This window comes from Tetrao urogallus (assembly GCF_951394365.1).
Source record: "Tetrao urogallus genome assembly, chromosome: 13".
NCBI lineage: Eukaryota > Metazoa > Chordata > Aves > Galliformes > Phasianidae > Tetrao > Tetrao urogallus.
In genome coordinates, this window is record NC_136826.1 from 2,143,255 (window position 1) to 2,156,518 (window position 13,264).

A 13,264-nucleotide genomic window follows, 5' to 3' on the forward strand; every position below is an offset into this window, starting at 1 on the left:
TCGACCTTCACAAACCTGCAGTTGTTCCACAGGTGCCCTGTGGGGCTGAGGGTCCACCCAGGCACTGTGACAAAGTGTGACAGTGCCTCACTGTGACTGTGATGTCAACATGGTCCGACGGGTCTGCGCTGCTCCTGGGTGTCCCAGCTTGTCATGCATACGCACTGGGAGAACTTCCAGCACTGAATATATATATATTCTTTTACCTGTTTCTGCTCTTGAGTTGTCAGAACAGGGACTGTCTGATGATAAGAGTTTAAATGTGACTGTTCTGGAGCAAATAATCACTTTGGAGACCCACAGCTATTTTCTGCAGGATATTGATTGTATTAAAATCAGAACTACGCAAAATGGCACCAGAGAGTGATTTGTACCACCTCTAATTACAGGACACCTCGGCTGGGTGTCAAGATTTAGTTTTTGATTATGACAGTGCAGGAAATGGTTTCTCGAGGTGGGCTTTCCAGCTTGGTGCGGTGCGGATGGGGAGCCTGCTCTTTCAGCACAAACAGCTTTGTGAACTTCTTTGAGTTGCGCTCCCGTGATTTTAACCAAAAATGGTAGCAATGCAAACAGCGAGGCATTCCCTTGTTGTAAGCTGGGGGTCACCAGGAGTGGATTCAGAAGGAAGGAGCAGGAGGCAGAGAGCAGGAGGGGAGAGGAGACGCGGGCAGTGCCTGAGGGCTGTGCAGTCGGGCAACAGCAGTGACTTGCTTGAGAGTGGCCCCTCTGCTCCGCTTCTGCTCACAAAACACACCAGAACCTTGATGAGCCTGGTTTTGGCACAAATGCTCTGCTGCTAATGGCAGAGGCAATTTCCAGGTCTGCATGGGAGCTAAACTACATGCCGATGGTTGCCAGGAACTCCACTATTTATGGGTGTGTATTTCCTCAGTGGGAAGACAGCAGCTGATCTGTGGGTGCCCAGCCTTTTGGCTTGCCCGGGCTGCTCCCACAGAAGAGGGGCTGCCTCGGTTTCCCGCAAACCAAGGTGTCACTCAGGCTTGATGGCCATCTCAGCAGTTCTCAGGGAGCTCTCGAGGTGCTGCTCAGAGAGTTTAGATCAAGTTTTACTCCTGCTGTGCTTCACCCTTGAGAGCAGCTGCTCACGCAGGCACGTCCTGCCAAGCAGCCATGGCGTGAGTGAGGCGTGACTGTGGAGCGGGGGATGTTTCTCTCCGGTACAAGAGACCTGATCAAGTTTTTGAGTAGAACACCTGACTGCAGCTCCATGCGCTCTGCTCACAGGTATTGCATTTCTGTCGACTGGGCACTGAGAACCAGAGACAGGCTGTAGTTACCACCTTCCAGGGTGGACACAGAAAGGGAGGGCGGGCACTGTGATGACCAGAGGGCTGAAGCAGCTCTCCCACGAAGAAAGGCTGAAGGAACAGAGCTTGTTTAGCTTGGAGAAGGATCCAGGGAGACTTTATTGTGGCTTTCCAGTACTGGAAGGGAGCGTACAAACAGGAGGGAGAATGGCTGCTTATGGGGTGGATAGTGACAGGACAAGGAGTGGTTTTCAACTGACACAGGGCAGGTTTAGGTTGGATCTGAGGAGGAAGTTTGTCACACAGAGAGAGGTGAGGCACTGGAACAGGTTGCCCAAGCAGGCTGTGGATGCCCCATCCCTGGAGGCATTCAAGGCCAGGCTGGACGTGGCTCTGGGCAGCCTGGTCTGCTGGTTGGCGACCCTGCACACAGCAGGGGGTTGAAAGCAGATGAGCACTGTGGGCCTTTCCAACCCAGGCCATTCTATGATTCTTTAGCAAGAGATGGCTTGAGAAGGTGGATGCTAGTCCAGACATGGGGGCAGCTCCAAGAACAGGAATGGAGTGCCACTGGAGGAGCACTGCTGGACGAGGGCAGCACCCTGGTGATACAGGACATGCTTTAGGTGGAAAGACTTCACCAGCACGGGCGGCCTTGAGAGAGCTGTGCCCAGTCTCGGGTGCCCAGCACATGGCAGTGTCGGAGCTACGGGAGAGCCCACAGAGGAGCACGGGGCTGAGCAAAGGGAGGCATGGCAGAAGAACACAGGGGACCCCGCTGACCCGGGCCTCCCTGTGGGCACGCCAGCTGCTATCCCTAGGGCAGCTGCGAGCACATGGGCCTCTGTGGGCCCACAGCCACAGCCAGGCCTTTGTGATGGCTGGGCGGCACCACGCCCAGAGGCCATTGTGATGTGGACGGGTAACCGCAGCAGCGACACCCCTGGCAGGGCCAGAGCCCTCGGGTGCTCACTCCGAGGAGAGCAGCTCTGTCAGGAGGCAGCAGCTCGACTTGGTGCTTTTCTCTGGTCTCCAGACGAGGACATGGAGATGCTGAAGGAAGAGGAGCCTAAGGCTCACTCTCAGCCCAACCAAGGGCTGCCGAGCGGACAGGAGCAAGACGAGGTGAGGCTCAGGGAGTGAGGGAGAGACCAGCAGCATGACAGGATGGTGTGGAGAGCAGCAGGAGGAGGGACGTGGTGCTGGGGAGAGCCGGCCAGCTGGCCCTGAGCTCCTTACAGCCTGAGCACTGCGCTTCCTGACACCTGGGAGCATCTCCACACAGAGCCAACGATGCCTGGGAAGGCCAAGGCCCACGTGGCCCTGGAAGCTTGGAGACGAGGGGCAGAGAGCAGCTTGGCCACGCTCAGCTCTGCCATCCATGGGGCAGGCAAAGCCCAGGCCCAGGCCCAGTGGGCCCAGTGGGCCCAGTGGGCCCGGTGGCACAGCGGGTGCTGTCGGGCCAGTGTGGGCGCTCAATCCCTCTCCTTCTGTTCCCCGCAGGTGATCCGCAGGCCACCTCACACAATGACAGCGGGCAGCCAGGAGCTTTGCGCAACTGCTCTGGACAGCTTCAGCAAACAGGACGAAGCAGCAGGATCGGGCAAACAGAAAACTGCTCCATCGAGCCCAGCCGTCCCTGACGCAGCAGTGGAGAACACTGTGCAATCCCCTGTGCCACAAATCCCAGCAGAAACTGTGGCTGTACGCATCACACAGCAGGACCTGACACAAGCTCAGCAAGCAGCGGGAGCAGCCAAAGCAGACGAGGCCCAGGAGGCCGCAAACAGAGTGCACGTCACTCCTCAATCAGGGCCTCATCCCCAAGAGCTTACAGCAGCAATGGCTGCCCACAGAGAAGTTGCGCGCACTTCCTCAAGCTGGGGCGACAAGTCAGGGCACCATGGAGGGCCATGGGCCTATCGGAACCCAGCCATCCTGAAGCCGTGCATCCGGTGCCAAGAGATGGGCGCTAGGCTGTGGCTGCACCATGAGACTCGAAGGTCATGTCTAAAGATCCTGTCAGAGAACACAGAGCTTCTGACAAAGATGGCTAAAAGTTGTGCGGCCTGTACCGGGCACAGCCTAAATGAATTGTGGGAAATAAATAGGCAGGCGAGGAACACCAGGAAGCAGAGAGCAAGGCAGAAACTCCCGTGTGTTCCAGAGCACGAGCCACGGGGCACGGCAAAGGAGGATGAGCTGGGAGAAGCTGATGATGAAGAGCCAAAGATCATAAGCCACTGGGTCAACCCCAGGATCGCAGCCTTCATCCGGGACCCGCAGGCTTCTCCTCAGCAAACGCCCGGCTCTTCCAGCATCACGGACACAGAGGTTTTGGGAGAGTCAGCTGGCCAGGCACAGAGCACGGCTCTTCCTGCCTCAAGGCACGCAGATGCCAAGGCTGGAAGTGATATGCACGATGGCCATGGGATGCCAGCATCCACACCAACAGCGGAAGAGGAGGAAGCTCCAGCTTCATCTCTCCTGAGCGAACAGAGCCCAGCGGCGAGGGATGAGAGCCAGAGGCCTTGTCTGCATGAGCCAACAGCCTGTGCCATTCCTCTGCAGGACACAGCCCAGGCCATGGTGAGTCCAGGCGTCGGGAAGTGCTGGAGGAGACAGGTGGGCCGACCCCCTGTCAGACTGAGCCGCACCGAGCGTGGTCAGCTGTCGGGGCATGGCGGGGGCTGCTGCAGGGAGCCCCCAGGCCCAGCAGGTGCCACATGAGGAGCTGCTCTCTTCCCAGCCAGCTCTGTGGAGCAGGGTGGCAGCGGCCCATGCGGCTGCGCCACCAGGACAGGTTGCAGGAGCATTTGCAGCGGAGCCATGGAGGACAACACAGGGAAATGTCCCAACTCACTTCTTTCTTCTTGCCTTCTCTTGCAGGAGAACAAGCTGGAAGACGATGAGACACTGCCCGGCGATGGGGTCCCGCAGGGAGACACGGCCAGCGTGCCCACCTTGCCACCAGAGCAGGCAGTGGCTCAGGCAGCCGCAGCACAGCACGTGCCCGCAGCTGAGGCACCAACATCTGCCAGCGGCACCCGCGAGCTGCCTGATCTGCCAGCAGCAGCCTCTGTCTCTAGCGGCAGAGGAACGGAAGAGGTCTTGGTGCCTGAAGCCCCTGGCCAACAAGAATCTCTCCCGTCTTCTGGCACGAGTCGCGGTGAGCGCCGGCCACGGCGCAATCTGCTCAGGAGGGCGCTTGGGCGTCTGCTCAGGGTTTGCTGCTGCTGCTGCATCACAAGGCAGGAAGAGTAGCGCTGTCGGGCCACCAGTACCAGGCGACTTCTCAGAGCTGATCTCGCCCAGGCATGCCGAGACTGCGACGCTGGCTCCAAGATGAGACCAAGACCTTTGCCTGAGACAACAGCCCATCTTGCTAGAGGACACAATCCTCTCCACCCATGGCAGGTCGATTTAATGGGGCCCCTCCCTCCGCCTGAGGGGGTGAGATATGCCCTCATCTGCGTCAGTCAGGTCCCTTCCAACCCAAGCCATTCTGTAATCCTACCTGATTCTACAACTGTGCTTTAAAACTTCTCTGGTTGTCAGACCTTCAATCAGATTGTAGCTCTTGCTTGATAATAAATCCACCAACATTTAACACCCCAGAAAGATGTTTGAATTCTCTCGCCAACTCCTTATCTCACGAATTCACAAGACCTGGGCATAAGAACTCATAGGAACATAAAAAAGCAGAAGGCTCTCTCCCAGCTCTGAATAAGGGATCCAAATTGCCTAACTACATTCAACACAGACCAGAGGGCACTCACACCCCATGTCGTGGTTGCCCCCATCAGCTGTGCTAGCTCCACTCCTGGAGATTTCCAGCTTTCCTCCAGGCAAAATCCCAAGCAAGCCCCAAGTGCCTCGCTTGCTCCCACAGCTGGCTCTGCCTGGACAAGGAACCTTGGGCTCCCAAGATGACAGCTGTTCAGGCATTCAAGGCCAGACTGGATGTGGCTCTGGGCAGCCTGATATGGTGGTTGGCGACCCTGCACATAGCAGGGGGTTGAAACCAGATGAGCACTGTGGACCTTTCCAACCCAGGCCATTCTATGATTCTATGATTCTCCCCAAATGATAGGAGGAACAACGGGCACAGCACTTCCAGTCTGCCATGCAATGCGCAGTGCTCATCGTCTGCAGACCACCAAAGGGAATCAATCTGCTGTGATTGAAGATCCAGCATTCCATATTTCCCCGGAAACTGGGCTGATGACAGTGTGGTCCATGGGCTTTTATTTCACGAATAGAAGGTTTCATCTTTCATCCAAATCCTTGCTTTGAGAGTACCTTTCAACTCTTGAGAATGCAGCCAACACACTCAGTGGCTATCTACAAATCACCCATATCTCCATCCAGGATTAGAGCATTAAATGTTATCAATTCCATACACAACTCAGACTTGAATAATTCTGAAGCTCAAGGACTCTGACATCGAAGATCCTGCCTGCATTTTGGTGAGGTATCCAAGCTGGAAGAAATTTTCCCATTAGCTTTGAGTCCAACTAAATTTCTCACCCAGAAAACACTTCCGTGTAAAATCTTCCGCAATTGCCATTTAGTTACTACAGTAACATTCTGCAAACCCGGGGCCAGCACTCAAATTTTTCAAATCTGAATGTTAGTCATTGCAGCCACATTTGCAGGTGGTGCTCTGTGCCAAAGATCTGTTTCTGATGAGGTCCAACTGTGCGTTATCTCTGCAGGGAGAGCTATGGGGAATGGGATAGATCACCGGGTGCTTTGAATACGCGTTTATCTTCTTAGTTCAGATAGATAAAGGCACCATTTATTTATGTGCTCTACTGAGGGCCAGGACATACATTTTCCTATTTGGATGAAACAAGAATGTCAGCATTAGCAGGTAAGTTATTAGCTGATAAGGGAGTTTAACTCGCATTAAGTGTATTTACACGAAAACACGCTCAATTATGTACAACGCCTTTTCCTTTTAAATCCAAACTAATTCCTGAGGCCTTGCATTGGGGCCACGTTTCTCTGGAGATCAGAGGGGCCAGCCCCCCGTGACAAGGTCCTGGTCTGACAGGGTCACCTCTGCCATCACACATGCATGTGGGATAGTAGCATACTTAATGCTGTTGGTCAGAACAGGGGCAGAAAGCCGTGGGACTCCAGAGTGACCCTTCACAAAACTGTCTACTTGCTTATAACCCAGATACCACACCCTGAACTATTAGGACAGCCTCTGTGTCTTCTTTGTACTTGAAAGGCAGCCTGGCTGTCAGAGCTGGCGGACCTTGCTATGGGATGACCTCTGCAGCCGGCTGCCAGCCACCCGTGCAGAGCAGGGTGAAGGCTCAGCTGCTCAGCTGCAGGCTCTTCCTGAAAGTGAATTCAGCGAGCAGATTTCCCGTTCAAAACCCACATATGAACTTTGAAGTCTGAGCCCATCTTGGGTGAGCCAGTGCGAGGCTCTGCGGTTGCTGGTGCGCTGCCAGCTGGGCTGTCTGCATCAGGGCGGATCCCCACCCTCTCGCCCCTCTCCTCTCCACCCTTTCCACCCTGGTCAGGCAAGGAAAGCCTTTAGGAGACTACACAGCAAGCAAACAATGCTCCACAAGGGGATTCAGGAAACCCCACATTCTGTTCCACATGACCTCGATGAAGTCATGATCCTTCTGTTTCCCTTTCCACCTACACAGGGCTTCTCCACTCAGACTCAGCAATTCAGATCAGTCGAGCAATGCCTGCTGTTGCCAGCCTGCTGACAACATGAGAGCAGCCTCCTGTGCAGCTCAGCCAGGAGGGTGCCCAGGGCATCAGACCTGCTCTCAGACTGCTCGACAGAAGGCACTGCTTGGAGCCAATGCTGCCTTCAGATCTTCCTAGAGAAGAATTTTGCACTCATCCAAACTGAAAAATAATATTTTGTAGCTTTTTAAAAAAATATATAGTTAAAAAAAAATCACTGGAACTCATTTCACTGTAGAAGGCAACTAAGCTGGCATTTGTGTAAGACTTCCCTTAAACTAAAACAGCAACTCATTAGCCAGAGAAGAAATCAGAACACACATCATTCACTTAAATTTCTACTCAAGTCCACACTGGCTAGAGGGGAGGCACGGACATGGGTCATTTTTATGGCACCAGATACTGCAACCTTCATCCCTGGAGGACAAGGACATTCCTTCACCCCTGCAGCAAATGTCTGTGCCACAGTTCTCATGAACCACAAAAACCCAAAAACCTACAAAAACCCAAAAACCACCAGATGCAGTTTTTCTGTCCAGTTCTTTTTTTTTTTTTAAAAACTCCTGCTGTTCCTATTTCCTCCCATTGTACAAGTGGAAATGCAGATTGTTTGCTTTGCTTAATGTTTGTCTGTGTTTGACTGCAGACCAGTGGGAAAACAAAACGAAACAAAGAATTGAATTCAAGCCCTTGTGCAAACACGTACTTGAGTATCTACACTTCTGCAGTATCTATGTTACTCACTTGATCAGATTACTGTCCTGAAGCAAAACATGAACCACTGAAGGCTACTCCATTCTTGTGTAAGATTGGACTAGAGATTTATCTCTAGGGATTTTGAAATCTGCCTCCAAAGAGGTCATTTGTGTTGCAATTAGCAAGATCAAGGCACGCACTAAGAAACAGCAACCTGAGAAAATACCTTGCTAGACATAACATGGCAACAGAAGCCTTATCTGGGACTTACTTGAAACCAAGGGGCAGAGGAACATCTATTGTCACCCTCGGCACCTTCACCTCATTTAGAGGAGTCTGGGAGGGCAGGCATGAAGAGCTGCCTGTCCACTTCTCCTCTTTTCCTCACACTTCACTTACTAGGACAAAAATCCTGAATTCCCTGTGTCTAAACATCAATATTTACACAAATAGTGGTTCCAGCAGCCTTGCTGAACCAATTGTCACATCTCCTGACACCTACAGAAGCCCACCACCATTCCAGCCCTGTGTTGGGAGACAGGGATGTCATCCTGCTGAGGATGCAGCCTTGTGCCCATGAAGCTCTGGCCAGAAGTCAGTCCCTCTCAACACCTGCAGCACCCAGCAGGTCCACCATGCCAAAAATCTGTACATTCAGAAAAATAAACAAACTGAGAAAGAAAAAAAAAAAAAAAAAAAAAAAAGGATCTCACTTTGCTGACAGGCCTGTTGAGAAGTTGACTGCAGGGAGAGGTACAAATCCCTCCTCCTCAGTGACTCACATCCATCCGCTACAGAACTGCGGGACACTAGAGAAAACCTCCATGCTACACATCCCTGCTACATGACGTCATGGGCAGCTGGAGGCGTCCCATGGCCCCATCCTGCAGAAAGGAGGTCGTGGCAGGGCTGCAGGTTGGCTGATAGGTGGCCAGGTTTTGGAGCAGGCAGCCAAAGGCGGGACTTTTGGCTCACCACCACTGCAAAGCTCTGAAGGTCAAACTGTGCAAAGCAATTACAAACCTTGTGCACGAGATTCATGTTTTAAGCCTGTAACACAGACTTCCCAAACACACGCTAGTAAGCAAGGCTTTAACTCTGCATGTACATAAGATCTGTTACTACGTGACTGAACTCTTAACAGTTATGATTAAAAAGTCCTTCAGCACTCTCGTGAACAATAAGAGTAACTTAGTTGAATTTTATGTTCTGTACAGTGTACAGCATGGACAAGGTTATGTGTGGATTTAAAATGCATTGCAGGTTTCTGTTTCTCTGTGGAAAGGACAGTAAGGAGGGGAGCACAGAGGGCTTCAGCCTACAGGATGAGAGCTGTTTTCTTACATGGGTTGCAGTATGTGTGTCTTCACTGATTTTTGCATGAGCCTGCATTCTGCAAAAGACAGTCAGCCCAATGCTAAAACCTGTTACAAGGGGGTTTTTGCAGTCTGAGCCTTTCCTCCAGTAGGACAAATCATGACCTACAGTTCCCTTTACCTAAGGTGAATCCTGAAAGCCAAATACTGCATGGAGAACCATTGTTGAGCTCAGGTCTAAGATCTGCCTAAGGAAAGGGTGCTGTTTCAAACAAGTGAAAATTAAAAAGCAAGGTCTACTCCTGGGGTCTTCTCATTAGCTTCTATTTCATGCACCATCTTCACTATAAAGGTACTTAATGGGCACGATTAGTCTGTGAGAAAACACACCAGCCATTAGATTTCTCAATGAGTGTTTCAAGAGATAACTGTAAAGCACTGATCTTTCAGGCAGCTGGTTCCATTCCCTCCAAAATCCTATTGGCCAGATGGTCCACAATTCTCAATGGAGAATGAGTTACAAATTTGAAAAGATTTTCAGCATCAAATTGTCTCCAGAATGAAACTTGACTATCTTTCTAATTATTCTTAAAAGCAAAGTACACTTGGCTTTTCTAATTAACTAAGAAAGAACAGCGCTTCCAAGTTCACTTTCCTAAAGAAAAATTTGGATTTGAGAAGAGTCCTGATGTTATTTTTTCTAAACTGACCTAATTAGCTACATAAAGCAGAAGCCTGTGCCTGGTTAAGGCTCCCTCTCAGGCAAGCTGTAGGTCAGATGTGCAGCAGTAGTTCCTCCACAGCTACGAGCTGCTGCTTTCCAACGCTGTGTCTTCCAATTTTCTGTAGAGAAGCACAATTTCACAAAAATAGCTAAACGCATTATAGCTGAAGAACCACAGAACATTAAGCAACGCAGATGGTAATTACCGGTACGTACAAAAAAATAAAGCAGAAGCTAACTGTAGGAAGAGCTGTTTGCAAAAGGGACCGAGAGTTTCCTGTACCAACCACAGGAGAGCTTTACCAGCGCTCTGAGCTGTGACCTGAGCTTTGCCCCGTGTGAAGGATCTGCCAGCAGTGCTCAGGGCACAGGAAGCCCTGGATGCACAGCTGCGGTCCCAGCAGGCAGGGCCGGCCCCACGCTGCACAGCCCCGGCCCAAGGCCTGCACTCCTGTGCGTGCTGCTGCCTCCGCTGAAGCCAACAGAATATTCACTGCTGGATTCACTGCATCTGGATTTACACTGTAACAGCCAAATTTCTTTAAGCGAATCCCACTTTGCGCCAAGTTTTACTACCCAAAGCTACTGCCCATTGGAAATTAGTCTCCTCGTATGGCTGTGGATGTAGGGCAGATGGAAAGAGAAAGCACTTGCTATCCTGACTGATAGACATTGGTAGACTGATAGACAGATGGTAGACAGGCATGTGCTCACTGTCATATGCATAAGGGCATGTAGTGACAGGACGAGTGGAAATGGCTTTGAACTGGCAGAGGGTAGATTTAGACTAGATATTAGGAAGAAATTCTTTGCTATGAGGGTGGTGAGACACTGGAACAGGTTGCCCAGAGGCTGTGGATGCCCCATCCCTGGAAGCATTCAAGGCCAGGCTGGATGGGGCTGTGAGCAGCCTGCTGTCGTGGTTGGTGCCCCTGCCTATAGCAGGGGGTTGGAACGAGATGACCTTAAAGGTCTCTTTCAACTCAAACCACTCCATGATTCTATGATTCTTTTTCCCTCACTCAGGATGTCATATCAAACTTTCCCAGTCAGGAAACATTGCTAACTTGTATGACAGCAAACACTACAAAGTCCAAGGTGCTGTAGATAAATGTGCACACAGACACACATTTTCCAAACTGAAATGCATGGGCTCAGTCCCTGAAGCTACAAGCGTCAGTGAAGCTGCACCACAACCTTTCTTGTGACTCAGTTCCAAACCCAGTTCTCATTTTCTCAGCTCTGAACACTATCTACTCATTTGGAGATTCTAATGGCAATAGGCTGTCCAGACAGCTGCAGCCCATCACAAAGCAGCTGTCATGAAAGAAAAAAACCCCAACAAAACAGAACAGCAAAACAACCTAAACATTCCACGAAGCATCCAGTGAATGCAGGCAGCTGAGGGGAGAAATGCCTCTATCAGTAGCAGCGTGTGTCTGTAACCTGGCTTATGTGTGTAAGATAAACTTCCCAAAGTGGCACTCCTGCCTAAACGCCTTCCTCTAATTGTATTCACATTAGACTTGACTCTAAAAGTTTAACCTTCCACCAGTTTAAAAATAATTTCCTTTTGCAGCTTCCTTGCACGTGCTGTCATCCACACCCAGATGCAAAAACGCACCACCAACAACTCGTTGCTCCTTAGGATAAATTTGGTACTAAGTACAGAAGAAAAACTGCGCAGGGCCAGCTAGAACTCTACAGCACTGCCAGTGCACGTATTTAGATATCACAAATACCACGAACAACAAAAATGTCTTTCAAAAAAATAAATCAAAGAGCATACAAAAACAACACGAGCAAATCTATTTCCTGAGCGCTTTCTACTGCCTTCTAGTTTCTGAACATTTGGGGGCAGAGAGGGATATGGAATTACGAAGACCTGCAAGCTTTCCTCCTGTATCAAAGCCAGACGCTTAGCCAAGTTTCTTGCTCTCCCGAGAAAACTAGGTTTAGAGGACTGCGCTGCCCTTGCGTCCACCCGTGCTTTAACCCGTCAACACATTTCAACCCCAACTGACAGACAGAAGCCACAAAGACAAGCGAAATCCACTGTACTCTGTGAGAAGTGCAGATGAGCCTCTCACCCTCCGAAGAGGAGGGCTGCAGCACGGCAGCACGGCTCCCTGCCCCACACTGCCTGCTGGCTGCCTGCAGCCAGTCCAGCCCACCCTGCCCACAGCGCAGAGGCACACACGCAGCCCAAGCTGCAGCAGTGCCTGGCCGTGCCCATGGGCTAGCACAGACCACGAAGGACTCGGCAAAGGAACTGGACTGTCGAGGTTAGGAGTGAACAGGGTAAGGAAGGACAAACTTCCAAGCAACTGCATTTCCCCACCTCCCCCTCCCCCCAGAAAGTATAAACTTCAGGACTTCCTTCAATGTAAAAACTGATATTTCGTCAGCACTTGCAGGCTTCTCACCCTTAATCTTAGCAGTAACACTATGAAAGTGCCATCATGTTTGCACCACTGTAGGTTATAGAACATATGTATTTTTGACATCTGCTTGCCCAAGAAAACAACTATATACCATAACAGAAGCATTAAAGAAACCCAAATACCAGCAGGGAAGGGGTTCTGAAATCAGGCAGGAAATGGCTCATCAGCACTGATTTTTATTTGCCACTTATCTGCCTGATGAGTGCAAGGTGAGCAACCTCCCGTCACTGCTAGGATTTTACATCCACTTGGAAGAAATAAAACAAATGACATCACCGGAAAAGGACTGGAAAGAAACAAAGTTCCAAATAATTATTTTTAAAGACTTGGCTCGCAGACGTGATTGACCCAGTTAAATCAGAAATGTATTTCCAGCTCAGTTTTGTAAAGTGTGGACATGCTCACTGGCTTGCATCACTTTTGTTTGCCACTTCCTTTTTGCTGATCCATCCAGACATCATTTTCCAAAGTGCTCTGCATAACTTTGACCCTGCAGTTTCAAAGTGGCTTTAACAAATGAAGAAATGAAGAGAGAGATTAACGCTGAGTTCTTTTACCTGTGCGACCTATGGTATGGAATCTGCCTTAGCAAGGAGGCTGGACTCAATGATCTCTTGGGGTCCCTTCCAGCCTCTGTAATTCTGTGATTCTGAATTTTTCCTTTACCAGGTTTGAAGATTTTTGTTGTTATTGTTGTGTTTAAACAAAGAATTTGGTTTAAGAAAGTCGGCAGTTAACAGTGGTGAAAAGCCTGCCTGGTGCTAGGCTATCCACACTAACCGGGACAGCAACCCCAGGCCAGAGCTGGGGGTGGATGCAGTCGGTGGCTTTGCCCTTGCAGCAGCCATACACAAGGGCATGTTTCTGTGGCAAGGCAACAACATTCTACCTGCTAATGCTTCCTATTGTTTTTGCCAAGAAAGTCAAGAATAATAATGTATGAAGCTATTTTCTGCCAAACCACAGGAGCGCTGCTGTTCTGCTTCATCACCAGCTCCATGCACACACCCAGTTATGTAAAAGCAGCAGCAGAGATTGTACAAATCAGCCCAGAGCAAGTGGGTTACAAATGCCAGGCCTTAGAAGCAC

The 13,264-nt window shown here is 50.6% G+C and overlaps 1 protein-coding gene across 1 annotated transcript in view; it reads right to left on the reverse strand.

Moving 5' to 3' along the window:
- Positions 1–13,264, reverse strand: part of NRK (Nik related kinase) — a gene marked incomplete at both ends in the record, with an annotated part of 100,151 nt that overhangs the window by 72,041 nt on the left and 14,846 nt on the right.